Consider the following 15,143-nt stretch of genomic DNA (forward strand, 5'->3'; position numbering starts at 1 on the left):
AGCTCAAGCATCCATCAATAGACAAATGAATAAACAAAATATAATATATACAATTATTCAGCCTTCGCAAGAAAGGAAATTCTGACATATTCTATAGCAAGGATTCACCTGGAAGACATTCTGCTAAGTGAAATACGTTTGTCACAAAAAGACACATGCTGTATGATCCCAGTGATATGAGGTACCTGGAACAGATATATCCATGGAGACAGAAAGTAGAATGGTGGTTGCCAGGGGCTGGGGAGAGCATGGAATGGGGAGTTGTTGTTTAAGGGGTACAGAGTTTCAATTTTACAAGATTAAGAGTTCTGGAAATGGATGGCAGTGATGGTTGCACAATGTATATGTACATAATTCTACTGAATTGTATCATTAAAATTATCAAGATGGTAAATTTTATGTGTATTTTATCCAAATTAAAAACAACAAAAAGGATTGTCTCTGCTGTCCTGCCCCAGCTGGCCCCGCTGTAGAGGTGGGAAGGCCCAGCAAGGGTGTGTTGGGGAGAAGGACATTATTGACTGGGCCCTGGGACAGCAAGGGAGGAGCACCCAGAGAAATGAAACTTAACTCAGGCTGTGAGAGCTCTGGGGCCAACAGGCAGGGCACAGGCAGTGGACTTTGGAAATAGGCGGTCCTGAGCCTGTACCTGCTGGATCCGGGAGCCTGAGCCAGGAGACATCTGTGAAGAGCAGGAGGCCAGCATGAACCTGTGCCACCCCAGAGCAGGAGGCCAGCATGAACCTGTGCCACCCAGTCAATTATAACCTAGTGCTGGGGACCCCTGAGAGTGACCTAATACTACTGTTGCATTTTGAAACAAACCAACTGAGGCCCAGATACCAGAAGTGCAGTCCCTTATCTCCTATCATACACTGTGCCCCTTTTCTGACAATGTGGGTACAGTACAGACTCCATCAGGGACATGTGCCTTCATACTGACAATTTAGAAGGTTGAGCCAAGCGGTGTGGTGGGGGTGGGATGAAGCTGGTAGACTGAGATTCCTACAGGAGGGCATCTGTGGCAACTCCTTCCCCATTTCCTATGACTCGAGCTGACATCTCATTGCAGCAACACTGACTCAAAAATTCAGGCGGCCCCCTGTCATCCTGAAGGGATCAGCTCTCAAGTTTCCCCCTTTAGGGAGAAAAAAGCTCCCCATGCCCCATGATCCTCTACATGCTTAATCCTGCCACCCACATCCATCAGCAAAGAGTGCAAGGCAAATTAACCCAAAGAGAATAGCAGTTAATACCTCATAGTGCCAAATCCATTTTTAACCAAGAGAGACTTTACTGAGAGGGATCTCTGACTCCCTCAATCTTAGGAAGGATTCTAACCTTCCTAAATTGGGCCTCAAACCCAAGTTTCGTCAAGCATCCTTGCCTTTTATTAAGAGAGGTCTTTAACCCTCTCTGTCTGAGGAGCGACTCTAACTCCCCTAAGTTGGGCTTCTAACCCAATCTCATCCTTTACCCAGGTAAAATGTACCCCACCACTTACCCAAAGTCAGCCAATTGGTGTTGCAGTCTATTTCCTTTGGGTAAGGGGTCTCCTCAATATCGTCCTTTCGTGGTTCACCAGGAGTGTATTACTGGAAAGGGGTCCCAATCAGACTCCAAGAAAGGGTGCTTGGACCTCGCACGAGGAAGACTTCAAGCCAAATCCGGAATGAAGTAAGAGCAAAGCAGCAGCTTGGGCTTAGCTTGAGCTCAGAGGCCTAACATTAACTCCTGGTGGGAGGTCCCTGAAACAAACAAACAAAAAAACGGGATGAGGTTTCCCTCTCATTTTGTTTTATGTCCTTGGGAGCTCAACCTTGTAATCACGTGGCAGTACTTTCTCTTAGTTTCTGCCACCGAGGGGACAGGACCCAGAAGCCCATAATCCAATTAAGAAACTGGCAATAAAAAATCTTACAACTACTGGATCTTCTTCTGTCTGTCTCTGTATTTATATGTGTTGCATGTGTAATGTTTATATGAAAAAGCTCTGATTAATTGACTTAAATAAAATATGTTGTCAGAAAAGTAAAAATGTAAGGCCTCTTAGTTCACATGACTTAAGTAATCTTTGGGAAGTAAAGATAGTTTTAAAGATTATTGGTAAAATAAGAACGTCTACAAAATAGACATTTGGTCTAAATTAGGCAGGTCAGATATTAGGTTTGCTAAACACTTTAAGGTCATAAACTGCTTCTTCGATTTTTGAAAAATTTTCACTTACCTACTTTGGAGCCATTTGATTCTAGGTAAGGCCTTGGGACATTTGGTGGAGTTAGCCATGTCCCCTGGCTATGCTGAAGTCAGACCCGATACGCACTTCTGTCTAGTGTCCCAGGCTCCATACCTAGTACATAATTAAAACTGCTTACTGTTGGAAGTAAAGCTCGGGGTCACAAGGAAAACAAGCACTTGAACAAAAGATTTCTCAGCAAAGCAAAGTTAGTTTTGCAGAAGGGGTGCTGCTCGCAGGTCTGGTAGCCATGAGAGCACACGGAACAAAGGAGGGAAGGGGGTTTTTATTCCTAACACAGCTTGTCCCTGCTACTGTGTCCCGCCTCCACTGACTGGAGAGTTGGACTGCACAATCTAAGCTGAACCCGACTGGCTAGCTTGAAAGGTGCAGGAATGTAGTTACACTGGCAGGAAGGGCAGTTTTAGTGGGAAGAGCCATTGCAGCGGGAGGGGTAATTTACAGAGTGGGTATCAGATGTGGGTTTTGTAGATAAGGACTGGTGGGAAAGTTGTTTACTGGAACCAAGACAGGGAGGCACGAAGGATAAGGAAGTTAGTCTGGCCTTGGAGGTAGGGAACAAAGAACAAGGATGCTGAACAAGCCAAACCTTTGAAGAGGAACTTTTTTGTATCTGACCCTTACTTACCAGGTTTTTCGCCAAAAATTAAAAAGTTCCTAAGAGTTAACAGTATAACATGTACTTGAGACTACTGGAAAAACAGTTTTACATGCAAGGTATGTAAGGAAAGTAAAATGTGTTTTTGATAAAAGGTTATAAGAAGGCATGGGAATGTGGATTTTTTTTTTTTTTTTGCCTAAATTAAAGAATTAAAGGATTGTTTTAAGTTGTATAGGAAAAAGCTGAAAGTTTGAGCAAATTGTGAAAGGTTTGTGGAAGATTAATCTTATAAAAAATATTCTGTGTGAACATACTGGCTAAAGTGAACGGGGTATCATTTTAGTCCATTCTCATGCTGCTGATAAAGACATACCCAAGACTGGGTAATTTATAAAGAAAAAGAGGGCTGGGTGTGGTGGCTCACGCCTGTAATCCCAGCACTTTGGGAGGCTGAGGCGGGAGGATCATAAGGTCAAGAGATCAAGACCATCCTGGCCAACATGGTGAAACCCCATCTCTACTAAAAACACAAAAGTTAGCTAGGTATGGTGGTGTGTGCCTGTAGTCCCAGCTACTTGGGAGGCTGGCGCAGGAGAACTGCTTGAACCCAGGAGGCGGAGGTTGCAGTGAGCCAAGACTGCACCACTGCACTCCAGCCTGGCAATAGAGCAAGACTCCGTTTCAAAAAAAAAAAAAAAGAGGTTTAATGAACTCAGAGTTCCATGTGACTGGGGAGGTCTCACAATCATGGTGGAAGGCAAAAGGTACATCTTACATGGTGGCAGGCAAAGAGCAAATGAAAAGTCAAGTGGAAAGGGAAACCCCTCATGAAACCATCAGATCTTATGGGACTTACTCACTACCACGAGAACAGTATGGGGGAAATCACTCCCATGATTCAATGATCTCCCACTGGGTCCTTCCCACAACACACGGGAATTATGGGAGCTACAATTCAAGATGAGATTTGGGTGGGGACACAGCTAAACCATATCAGGTATTCTTCAGTTTTTCTGTAAATTGAACATTGGAATAAAAGCACAACAAGGTTTTTCTTAGAGCACTGATCTTCTCTTTAACAAAAATTTGTAAAGGGTTATAAAAGGTTTATGAGAATCTCGCCTTATAGTCAAACTGATTGATTGGTCTATAAGGTTTTTTTTGTTTGTTTTTGTTTTGTTTTGTTTGAGATGTAGTCTCGCTCTGTCACCCAGGCTGGAGTGCAGTGGTGCAATCTCGGCTCACTGTAACCTCTGCCTCCTGGGTTCAAGCAATTCTCCTGCCACAGCCTCCTGAGTAGCAGGGATTATAAGCGTGCGCCACTGCCCCTGGCTAATTTTTGCATTTTTAGTAGAGACGGGGTTTCACCATGTTGATCAGGCTGGTCTTGAACTCCTGACCTCGTGATCCGCCTGCCTCGGCCTCCCAAAGTGCTGGGATTACAGATGTGAGCCACTACGCCCAGCAGGTTTTATTAAGAATTGAGTTTGACATCAATAGTACACTAATGCAAAGGGTGAAATCTGGCTTTCTCTCTTAAACAAGATTTTCTTTTTCTTTTTTCTTTTTTCTTTTTTTTTTTTGAGACACAGTCTCACTGTGTCACCCAGGCTGGAGTGCAGTGGTGCAATCTTGGCCCACTGCAACCTCTGCTGCCTGGATTCCAGTGATTCTTCTGCCTCAGCCTCCTGAGTAGCTGGGATTACAGGTGCTCGCCACCACGCCTGGCTAATTTTTTTGTATTTTTAGTAGAGACGGGGTTTCACTATGTTGGTCAAGCTGGTCTCGAACTTCTGACCTGAGATGATCTACCTGCCTCAGCCTCCCAAAGTGCTGGGATTACATGTGTGAGCCACCGCACCCAGCTGATTTTCATGTTATATTAAAAAAAAAAAAAAAAGATTTTGTCTGCCTTTTGAATAAACTGTAGACAAAAGAAGTGAAAGGAAAGAGACAGATTGTCTGGAAAGCTAAATCTTCCCTCTATTAATGAGTAAAGGTTTTGTCTTTTAAAAAATTTTGAGTTATTGTTTTGGCTAATGACTTATGGTGACCTGGGATTTGATTTTATAATATCAAATGGTTTAAATCTTTGATATTTGACAAAATTTCCAAAATCAAATTATAAATTATGTCTTCTTCTGACCTCCTAATTAATCTTTTAGATATTAGGTCTCCTGAAGTCCAAAAATGACTTATTTGGCTTATTTGGTATAAAAATCATATAGGAACCATGGTTAAATATGAAATGGTTGAGTGGCTTTCCTTGGGCTGTATTGGTATAACTAAGTTATTGGTATATGCTCTAAAATTATGGGAAACTCCTATAATCATGATATGACTTAGTGTATGCTATTAATAGTTATAATTGTTATGTAAATTTGTTGTATGCCATAGAAGTAACTGCAATTCCTAGCCAATTGTGGCTATAATAGCGGCTATCCTAAAACTTTTTGTCATCCACAGGCAATTGTTATCTTGTTTTGATCCTCTTTAAAAGGTGACCCTTAATCAGCTATAGGACTTTGACAGACGCTCTTGAATGCAGGTTTCTGATAACTTTGGACATTGTGACATTAGAATAGAGAAAATCTTTCAGGACGCTCCTAGAGAGCTGAAATGTTCATGAACATCAAACAGAACAGGAATTAACTGCATGAACTAAACTAATAGAAGTCTGAACCAATCTTTTAGACTTTTTGCTGTTCTTTTACAGAGCCAAAAAAACCTTTTATTTTGAGCTATTTACAACTTTTGATAATTGAGTAAAGTATACCCCTGTAAACAAAATTTGGAGTATATTTGCTTCTCTCTACCTGATTTCTCCAGAATTTGGAAACTGCATATTCTTAATTTATGGTAATATAGTTATCTGCATAAGTACAATAATAATCCATTTTATTTTGCAACTGGACACAATTGGAGACACTGGTTATTTTACCAAGGCTTTGACTGTAATGAGATGCTTTCCTTTAAGGAATCAAACTTGACTTATAGAGACAATAAAAGACCCTTGGGAAAACTAGCCTCATACCTTGCCTACACAGTCACTGTACAGGGTTCCAGACCAAAGAATGTCACTTTCTGACAGGCCCAAGAGCCCCAAGTTATCTTGAAACCTCTTAAGGACAGGAATTTACCCAAACTCATAGGTATCTGCTACCAACCCATGGCTGGCCTCAGCTTTAAAACTGTCTTATCTGAGATTCTTTTTATGGAACCAAGTTCCACCAAAGCCAATTTAAAAAGCCTATGTGAAAAATAATCATTCTTGCTGCACTTTATGCAAATAATCAGGCCAGGTATAATAAACCAAATCTGTCGTAATTATGATTTGTTTTAAATTAAAATGAGGACTGGAGACAGAAAAATTACGTTTCAAAAACGATGGTACACCTGTTATTAAATTCTAGTCTCATCAGTTGTTTTTGAGTTTTTTCCCGCAATTTAGACTGACCCTGCTTATTCCTGTGAACCAATCAGTGATCTCTGGCTTAAGCTCAGAAGAAACAAGAGGGATGGGTAATGTAAAAATCTGGATCAATATTCTAATTCTGGGCACATATTGGAATCGGCTAGAGACCCCCATATCAGCTTGGTTCCAACAATTGCCCAGTTCCTGGAAAGCCTTCTTAATTAGTTTACTTAGGATAATTTTGCTTATTTTACTTTACTGCTGTGGAATATGTTGCTGTTGTACTCTTTGTATAGAAATGTAGCATGAGCTTACTCAATGTTTTCTTAAATTGAACACTTACTAATCTTCCAGATATTACCTTTTGTCAGAACTCAAGAGTTACGAATGGTCCTTGCCATACTGACACTTTCTGACTGAGCTGCACTCTACCCTGAATACAAGAGACCCCAATAGTTAGGCAGGAATATCATCGCCCCTATTCAGTCTGAAGAAGTTGCAGAAGATGGATCTACATACTTCTACAACCCTTAGGATTAAGGGTTCCCTTGTAAAAGGGAGGGGGAAAATGTGTCAGAAGCATTTGAACCAGAGTGACTCCATCTTGAATAAGAGCTGGGTAAAATAAGGCTCAGACCTACTAGGCTGCATTCCCAGGAGGTTATGCATTCTTAGTCATGGGATAAGCTAGGAGATAGGCACAAGATACAGTTCACAAAGACCTTGCTGATAAAATAGCATGCAGTAAAGAAGACAGCCCAAACCCACAAAAACCAAGATGCTGATGAGAGTGACCTCTGGTCGTCCTCATTGCTCATTATATACTAATTATAATGTATTAGCACGCTAAAAGACACTCCCAGCAGCACCATGACCATTTATAAATGCCATGGCAACATCAGGAAGTTACCCTATATGGTCTGAAAGGGGGAGGAACTCTCAGTTCCAGGAACTGCCCACCCCTTTCCTCGAAAACTCATGAATAATCCACCACTTGTTTAGCATGTAATCAAGAAATAACTATAAGTATTATCATTCAAGCAGCTCAAGCTGCTACGGAATAGCCATTCTTTTATTCCCTTACTTTGTTAATAAACTTGCTCTTGCTTTATGGATTCACCTCAAATTCTTTCTTGAGTGATATCCAAGAACCTTCTCTTGGGATATGGATCGGGACCTCTATCCCTTAACAGCTGCAGTGAGCCATGACCCAACCACTGCACTCCAGCCTAGCCAACAGAGGAAAGCCCTGTCTCTAAAAATAAAAATAACAAAATCACCAAAACAAACAAACAAACACCATGAACAAAGTCCCTCTCGGTTAAAAATGGATTTATCATGAAGTTTAAGAGACAAGCGACCTACTGAAGGGAAAACAAACCAAACAAAATAATACCTTTGCACGATTAGTATCCCCAACTCAAAGAGAGTTTTTCTTATGAATCAATTTTGAAAAGGAACTGCCTTTAACAAGGAGCTCCAAATACTAGAAGAGACAGCTCCCCAAGACTGAATTACACATGACTAATAGACACTTAAAAAGATGGTCAATCTTACTAATAGAAAAAGAATTATTTAAAGGAGGTGACATTTTGTATGTGTGTCACATGCATCTGTTAGTCAGAGTTCAGCTGCAGATAACAGAAGTCACTCTGGCCAACTTAAGCAGAGTTGGTTTTGACACAGGGAATTAGGTGACTATAAGATCGTTCCAGGATTGGAGGAGGAGGGTCTAGGCTGATGTTCCAGGAATGGCCCCACCCTAGAAGTGGGCCACCAAGAATGCTTCAGCCAGTGCCATGATCATGAATCTGGGATATCGAGAAGCCACTGCCACACCCGTTGGCTCTGGGGCATCTATGCCAGTAAAATGATACCTCACATAGTAAGGTAAGAAATGGATCCTGGGACTGTGCTTCTGCTACTGCAGAAAACCAAGTCCCTACTAGAATGCTTGGCAGTAGAAGCAGAAGCACAGCCCCTGTGTCCCTCCCACCTTCACATCCTTGCACAGGGGAGTCGGCTTGGCACAATTCAGGTCATTTGCAGAACTGGTGTATGGGGAAGCCAGGGGAGTAGAGTCATCAGCTTTCTATCCTTGAGGGTTCACAGCAGAGCATGAAACAGAGCTGAGTGACTGCATCCTTATGATCTGCCTCAGGAAGCAAATAGCTGGAACACGCGGTGTTTGCATGAGGCAAGGAATAGTGATCCTCATTCACTGCTTGGTATGGCATGTTCTAACCCATACTTTCTGGTCAGCAATTTGACAGCATGTAGTGAAAGCTTATTTGGTTTAGAAATTTTACTTCTTGGAATTCATCACAAGAAAAGAATCAGAGATGTGCACAAATAGCTGCACATGAATGATGATCACAGTGTTTTTGATGACAGCTATAAAAGCAGTCAGAGTCAAAATGGAGTTGCTTGTGTTTTAAAAAAAAGACACCCAAACTCTGACAAATAGAGCTAGGGAAATCCATGAAGAGAGGGTTTTCAAGCTTTTGTATGCCTGAGGACAAAACCATCATCTGCAAAAATTGCAATCTTGCACAAAGGCCATCACAACCTTACACAAAAAATACTTCAGTGAGCACATCTGCCCAGAAACTACCTGCCCAACCTCAGACTGTTGTCACCCTTGCTATTAATTCTTATAGCCAAACATGTTATTATTATTATTTGTATAAGTAAGTTCTTCTAAGAGTAAATGATTCAGGCTGTTGTCTTTTAATAGCTTTCCAATCTGGCTTCAAAACAATTACATAACTGTCTTCATTTTTCCTTTAAAAACCTTTGTCTTCCTTTACATCCTTGAATATGTACATAGTTTACTATGGCATGAATTTTCCCACTGCAGTGCTGTATTCTCAAATAAATGTCAGGGCTTTTCTCTGTTATTTAGGTTGACACAGCAAAAGTGTGAAGTAACAAAAATTGAATAAATAAAATTTTATACCCCTATGTAAATAATTTTATGTAGCCACTGATGATAGAAGCAGAAATGGGTTTACCTCGAAGCAAAAGAAGCCTGAGTTCAGGGACCCTCGCTTACAATGGCTCCTTCCAAGACCCTAAGAGCAGCTCTAGCCATTGGTCACATTTTTGTTGTTATTATTATTATTACTTGCAAAAGTAAGTTCTTCTAAGAGTAATTGATTAGGGCTGTTGCCTTGTAATTGCTTTCCAATCTGGCTTCCCTCTGCCATACTTCCCCTGGTTTGGGGTGACATAGTAGTGTTACTGGTATTTTCTATCATAACTCTCTTTTTTTCAGCTGTCTGCTCGACCAATTTTGTACATTTCAGGTCCCTAAATAGCCTGGATCCGTCCCTGGTTACAGATTTATATTTTTTGGCAATGGGGAATGGTTCATTAGGTATTGTTGAGTGAAAGAGGTAACTTACAAAACAGTGGTAAAGGAAGACCTCATTATATTAGGCCATTCTTGTATTGCTATAAAGAAATATCTGAGACTGGGTAATTTATTTAAAGAAGAGGTTTAATTGGCTCACAGTTCTGCAGGCTTTATAAGAAGCATGGTGCTGGCATCCGCTCAGCTTCTAGGTAGGCCTCAGGAAGCTTACAATCATGGCAGAAGGTGGAAGGCGGGCAGGCACATGAGATGGTGAAAGCCAGAGTCAGAGAGAGTTGGGGGGGAGGCGCCACACACTTTTAAACCACCAGATCTCACATGAACTCAGAGTGAGAGCTCATTATCACGAAGGGGATGGCCCAAGCCATTAATGAGCTATCTGCCCCCATGATCCAAACACCTCCCACCAGGCCCCAACTCCAGCATTGGGGATTACAATTCAACTATGAGATTTGGGTAGGGAAAAATATCCAAACTATATCACCCATGTAGAATGCTTATACATATGTATGTTTTTTGGTGCTAGATGAAGTACAATGCCTCAGGCATAAGTCACTTTTACAATAAATGAAAATACCAAAATGGTTCCCATTTAAGAAATAGTTGCCAATTAATTTTTAAATTAAAATATAATCGTGTTCTGGGTAGGGATAAAAACTAACTGGAAATGGGGATGAATGAATTTTCTGGGGTGATGGAAATGTTCTTTATCTTGTTTTGTGCATTACTTACATGATGAAATAGAAATATTAAAGTTCACTGAACTGAAAAGCTGCACTCTGCATTTTATTGTACATTAATTATACCTCCCTACAATATATATAATTAAAATAATCACATTAAAATTGAAATATTGAAAAGAAAAAATTACACTCAATTCTATCACCTTAAAACAACTACTTAACACTGTGGGACATTTTGCTGAAATGTGTTTTCCCCCAACTTGTCACCTTTTCGTATTTATACTATATGAAAGGTATGTGTATGCTTAGAAGGAAATGTGTGATGACAAAACGAATTGCTAAGGTCAATTGAGCTCACCATGCGCCAGGCACTGCAGCGAGAACTTTACATGCATTTACGTTTGATCTTCTCAACAATGTTAATCTCATTTTACAGATGAGGAAACAGATGCAGGAAGAGTAAGTAATCTGCCAGAGTCACACAGCTGTTTACAGAGCTCAGACCTGACTCCAGGCAATCTGCTTCCCCCACCCTTCTAGATGCCCTACCTAGCTAGATGAGCCATTTTCTTGCTGGGGAATTTTATGAGCTCAACTATTCCAACATCTCCATAGGCATTCTTGGTTCCCCTCAGCCCACATCTACCCTTCAGTCTTTTTGGAAAGGCGATCAACACATTCATAAGTACTCCCACTCCAGCCACTGGCAATGGAGGCTTCTGTATGGGTCCCTTGGAAACTGGGACTCATTACGGGGTTTCCTTTTTTTTTTTTTTTTTTTTTTTGAGATGGAGTCTTCGCTCTCTCGCCCAGGCTGGAGTGCAGTGGCCGGATCTCAGCTCACTGCAAGCTCCGCCTCCCGGGTTTATGCCATTCTCCTGCCTCAGCCTCCCGAGTAGCTGGGACTACAGGCACCCGCCACCTCGCCCGGCTAGTTTTTTGTATTTTTTAGTAGAGACGGGGTTTCACCATGTTAGCCAGAATGGTCTCGATCTCCTGACCTCGTGATCAGCCTGTCTCAGCCTCCCAAAGTGCTGGGATGGGAGACCTTACAGGGTTTCTTGATCTTGATTACTTTTTTTTTTTTCCCCCACACAGGGTCTTGCTTTGTCACCCAGGCTGAGTATAGTGGCATTGGAACAGGAATTAAAAGAAATTAAAAACTGTATAAGCAAAAACTCAGCTGTATGTAAGAAAACCCAATTCCCCCTGAGGAAGAGAAAGGGCTGGAGTCTTTCAAAATTAACTTCCTGTTTTTCTTTCTGAGGCTAGTGAACCTTATCTCTCCTTTTCCCAAGAATTGTGAAGACTCTGTTTCTCTAGCTGTGCAGCTGCAAGGTCACTAAACAGATAATCTCAAGTCGCAAAACATGTTGTTCCTTGAAAAGAAAGAAATAATGTAATGCATGTCTCAACTGAATAACTGTCTTTGTTTCTTGCTTCCATAATATGCTTCCCCTGAACAGATCTCCCCCTACCCCACAAAATGCTTAAAAGTTAGCTTAACTCTTTGTTCGAGGCTCAGTCCTTCCGATGTTAATCTGTTTGGGTCAGTGCACCTAAATAATTAAATAACTCCTCAACCCCTTGGTCTCTCTGATTCCTTAATTATCCCACAGCCCGCATGGGGTTTGGAGTTGGCAGATTTACTGTCTCCTTTGCCTGCGGGACTAGGGCCCCGGGGCTAGGGGAGACCCGGCATCCAAGGTGTGCTGCGGGGGAGTTTCACCTGGATGGAGACTGGCTCTCCCCGTGTCCTGGTGCCCTGCCTGGCAGTGCAACGGAACCAGAGGTGGGGCTGCAGGATGATACCAGCATTTCAGGGACCATGGTAAGGAGAAAAGGCCCAAGGCAGGAAAGCCATCTCATAGGGGACCAGGGACCAACCACTAATCCAACCCAGAGTGGCTGGGGGTGGCAGGAGTGGACTGCCAATTTTTATGAACCTCGTGTCCCCCTAACAAGTGAAAGTGGTTCACTGGTGGTAAAAATGGGCCGATAGAGTGGCAAGTGCAGCAAGGAAGAGCTTGCTGGCAGGGTGGCAAGAGTGGCTTGTCACCCCAACTGGGAGTGGTGTATGTGTGTGAATGTGGACCTAACCAGGATCGAGAGAGGCTCGTTTCATCTGATGAGGAGTCCTGGGGTAGGAGAGGTGTCTGCGTGTGAACATGGGAGCCTAAGTAGGCTCACCTGGGATGCAAGAGAGGCTCATTTCATCTGATGAGGAGTCCTGGGGCAGGGGAGGTGTGTGAAAGAGATGGTCTCGGGAGAGGCCAATGAAGGGAATGATGTAGGGAGGCACAGATCCCTTAGTGTGGGCTGTGTGCTCCCAGGCGAGTGCGGGGGAAATCAGACCTAGGACGTTGTATACAGCTGATAAGACCAGCTCCATGACCGCAGCAGGCTGTGAGAAGGGAAGGCACGTTCCTGGCTGAGCAGTGTCCAAAACTCCCAGGACCCGGTCTGGTGGACCTGAGATTGAAAGTGAGACTGAAAGTATGTCGCAAGGGAGGAAATGGGAGGAAAAGCGTCAAAACCAACTCCTTTGAAGTGCATGATAAAATTTTGTAAAAAGGATTTAGAGGTGATTATGGGATGAAGCTATGGAGGGATAATGGGCAGCTATGGAGACAAAAGAAAAGTTTCAGGAAAGAGAAAACTGGTTTTGCAAGAACCACAGAAGGGAACAGAGATCCCTCCTCACTACATTCCAATCTACCCCCCTTTACCAAGGCTAACTGCCCCTAAGGAGTTAAGTTCAAAGAGATACAGGCTCCTAGACTCACCAGAGAAGGAGAAGTCAGAGCTCCGGGAAGTTAAACTGAAAGGCTGGAAAAGTCAGGCAGGCCGTCTCAGGTCTAGCCATGCCCAAGTTATGCTTATGCCTCGTAAGAGGATAAGAGCACCCCCATTAGGACCCAGATGATGCAGTCCAGCTTCAGCACCTACAAAAGTGCTGAGAAGCACTTCTAAAAAGGCTAAAGGATGGTAAAAGAAAAAGGCAACCAATATAAAAAAATCTCAGAGGTGCTCCAGGGTGCAGAAAAAAGCACCAACGAGTTTTAAGAAAGACTTTGTGAGGCATTTTGGTTGTACACTCCATTTAACCCTAAGGCTGCTGAAAATCAGTGCATGGTGGATACAGCATTTCTAAGACAGGCCCAAGGAGATATCAGGCATCAACTGCAGAAGTTAGAAGTTCCACAGGCATGAATGCTACTCAGCTTATTAAAGTGGCTACCAAGGTGTACATTAACTGAGATCAGGAGGTGTAGGGTCCAGCCCCACAGGGTTGGTGGGTTTTCTCCCTGGGTGCAGAGACAAAAGATTGTAGGAATAAAGACACAAGACAAAGAGATAAAAGAAAAGACAGCTGGGCCCGGGGGACCACTACCACCAAGACACGGAGACCGGTAGTGGCCCCGAATGCCAGGCTGCACTGATATTTATTGGATACAAGGAAAAGTTGCAGGGTAAGGAGTATGAGTTATTTCCAGTGATTGACAAGGTCACATGAGTCACATATCCACTGGACAGGGGGCCCTTCCCTGTTTGGCAGCCGAGACGGAGAGACAGGGGGGGAGAGAGAGAGAGAGAGAGAGAGAGAGAGAGAGAGGACACAGCCTACGCCATTATTTCTGCATATCAGAGACTTTTAGTACTTTCACTAATTTGCTACTGTTACCTAAAAGGCGGAGCCAGGTGTACAGGATGGAACATGAAGACAGACTAGGAGCGTGACCACTGAAGCACAGCATCACAGGGAGACGGTTAGGCCTCTGGACAACTGTGCGCGAGTCAGGCCCTCCACAGGAGGTGGAGTAGAGTCTTCTCTGAACTCCTCGGGGGAAAGGGAGACTCCCTTTCCTGGTCTGCTAAGTAGCGGGTGTTTTTCCTTGACACTGACGCTACCTCTAGACCAAGGTCAGCTTGGCAACCGGCATCTTCCCAGACGCTGGCGTTACCGCTAGACCAAGGAGCCCTCTGGTGGCCCTGCCCGGGCATAACAGAAGGCTCGCACTCCGGTCTTCTGATCACTTCTCACTATGTCCCCTCAGCTCCTATCTCTGTATGGCCTGGTTTTTCCTAGGTTATAATTGTAGAGCAAGGATTATTATAATATTGGAATAAAGAGTAATTGCTACAAACTAATGATTAATGATATTCATATATAATCATATCTATGATCTATATCTAGTATAACTATTCTTATTTTATATATTTTATTATACTGGAACAGCTCATGCCCTCGATCTCTTGCCTCAGCACCTGGGTGGCTTGCCGCCCACAAGGAGGCAAAGAAGAAAGTTGATCGGAGGCTTAAGAAAGGACAATTTGGCATATATAGAAACTCATGCTGCACTTCTTGTCCCCCAATAACACATCTCCTGGATTTGCAAAAAGGTCTCTTTTCTTTGGTCCCTGTAGCCCACACAGTTCTTTGTGTGTGTGTGGGGGGGCACTAACTGGGTGGGTTACCACAGAGAAATTTACTAGCAGCAGCCCTTATAGGAAGAGAAGCTGGCTTTGCAAGGGGGCATGGACGCAGGCGTGAACACAGTCGTGGAAAAGGCTAGTCTGGACAGGAGTTTGAAAGCTGGCTGAGGCTAGAGAGAGACTAATGTGCACAGTGCAAAAGGAAAGGACACTAGAAGGATAAATGTCACAAGAATAAGGAGAACGGTCAATGGTTTAACAACCGAGTGCAGCGGTCAGTTGCTAGTTGTGGTGCTTCAAAGGCAGACCCTGATCTGAGCCGCTTACCGGGGCGCGAGAATTTGGAGAACTGAGACAGACAGGGATCCATCCTT

The 15,143-nt window shown here is 43.1% G+C and overlaps 1 protein-coding gene across 1 annotated transcript in view; it reads right to left on the minus strand.

Moving 5' to 3' along the window:
- LOC105467509 (interferon alpha inducible protein 27) overlaps positions 1–15,143 on the minus strand; it is a 50,538-nt gene that overhangs the window by 26,882 nt on the left and 8,513 nt on the right. Inside the window, exon 2 of the mRNA XM_011717135.3 lies at positions 1,505–1,748. The gene's annotated coding sequence lies outside the window, so the exon portion shown is untranslated. The remainder of the gene's footprint in view (positions 1–1,504; positions 1,749–15,143) is intronic.

Source organism: Macaca nemestrina, chromosome 7 (assembly GCF_043159975.1).
Source record: "Macaca nemestrina isolate mMacNem1 chromosome 7, mMacNem.hap1, whole genome shotgun sequence".
NCBI classification, from domain to species: Eukaryota; Metazoa; Chordata; class Mammalia; order Primates; family Cercopithecidae; genus Macaca; species Macaca nemestrina.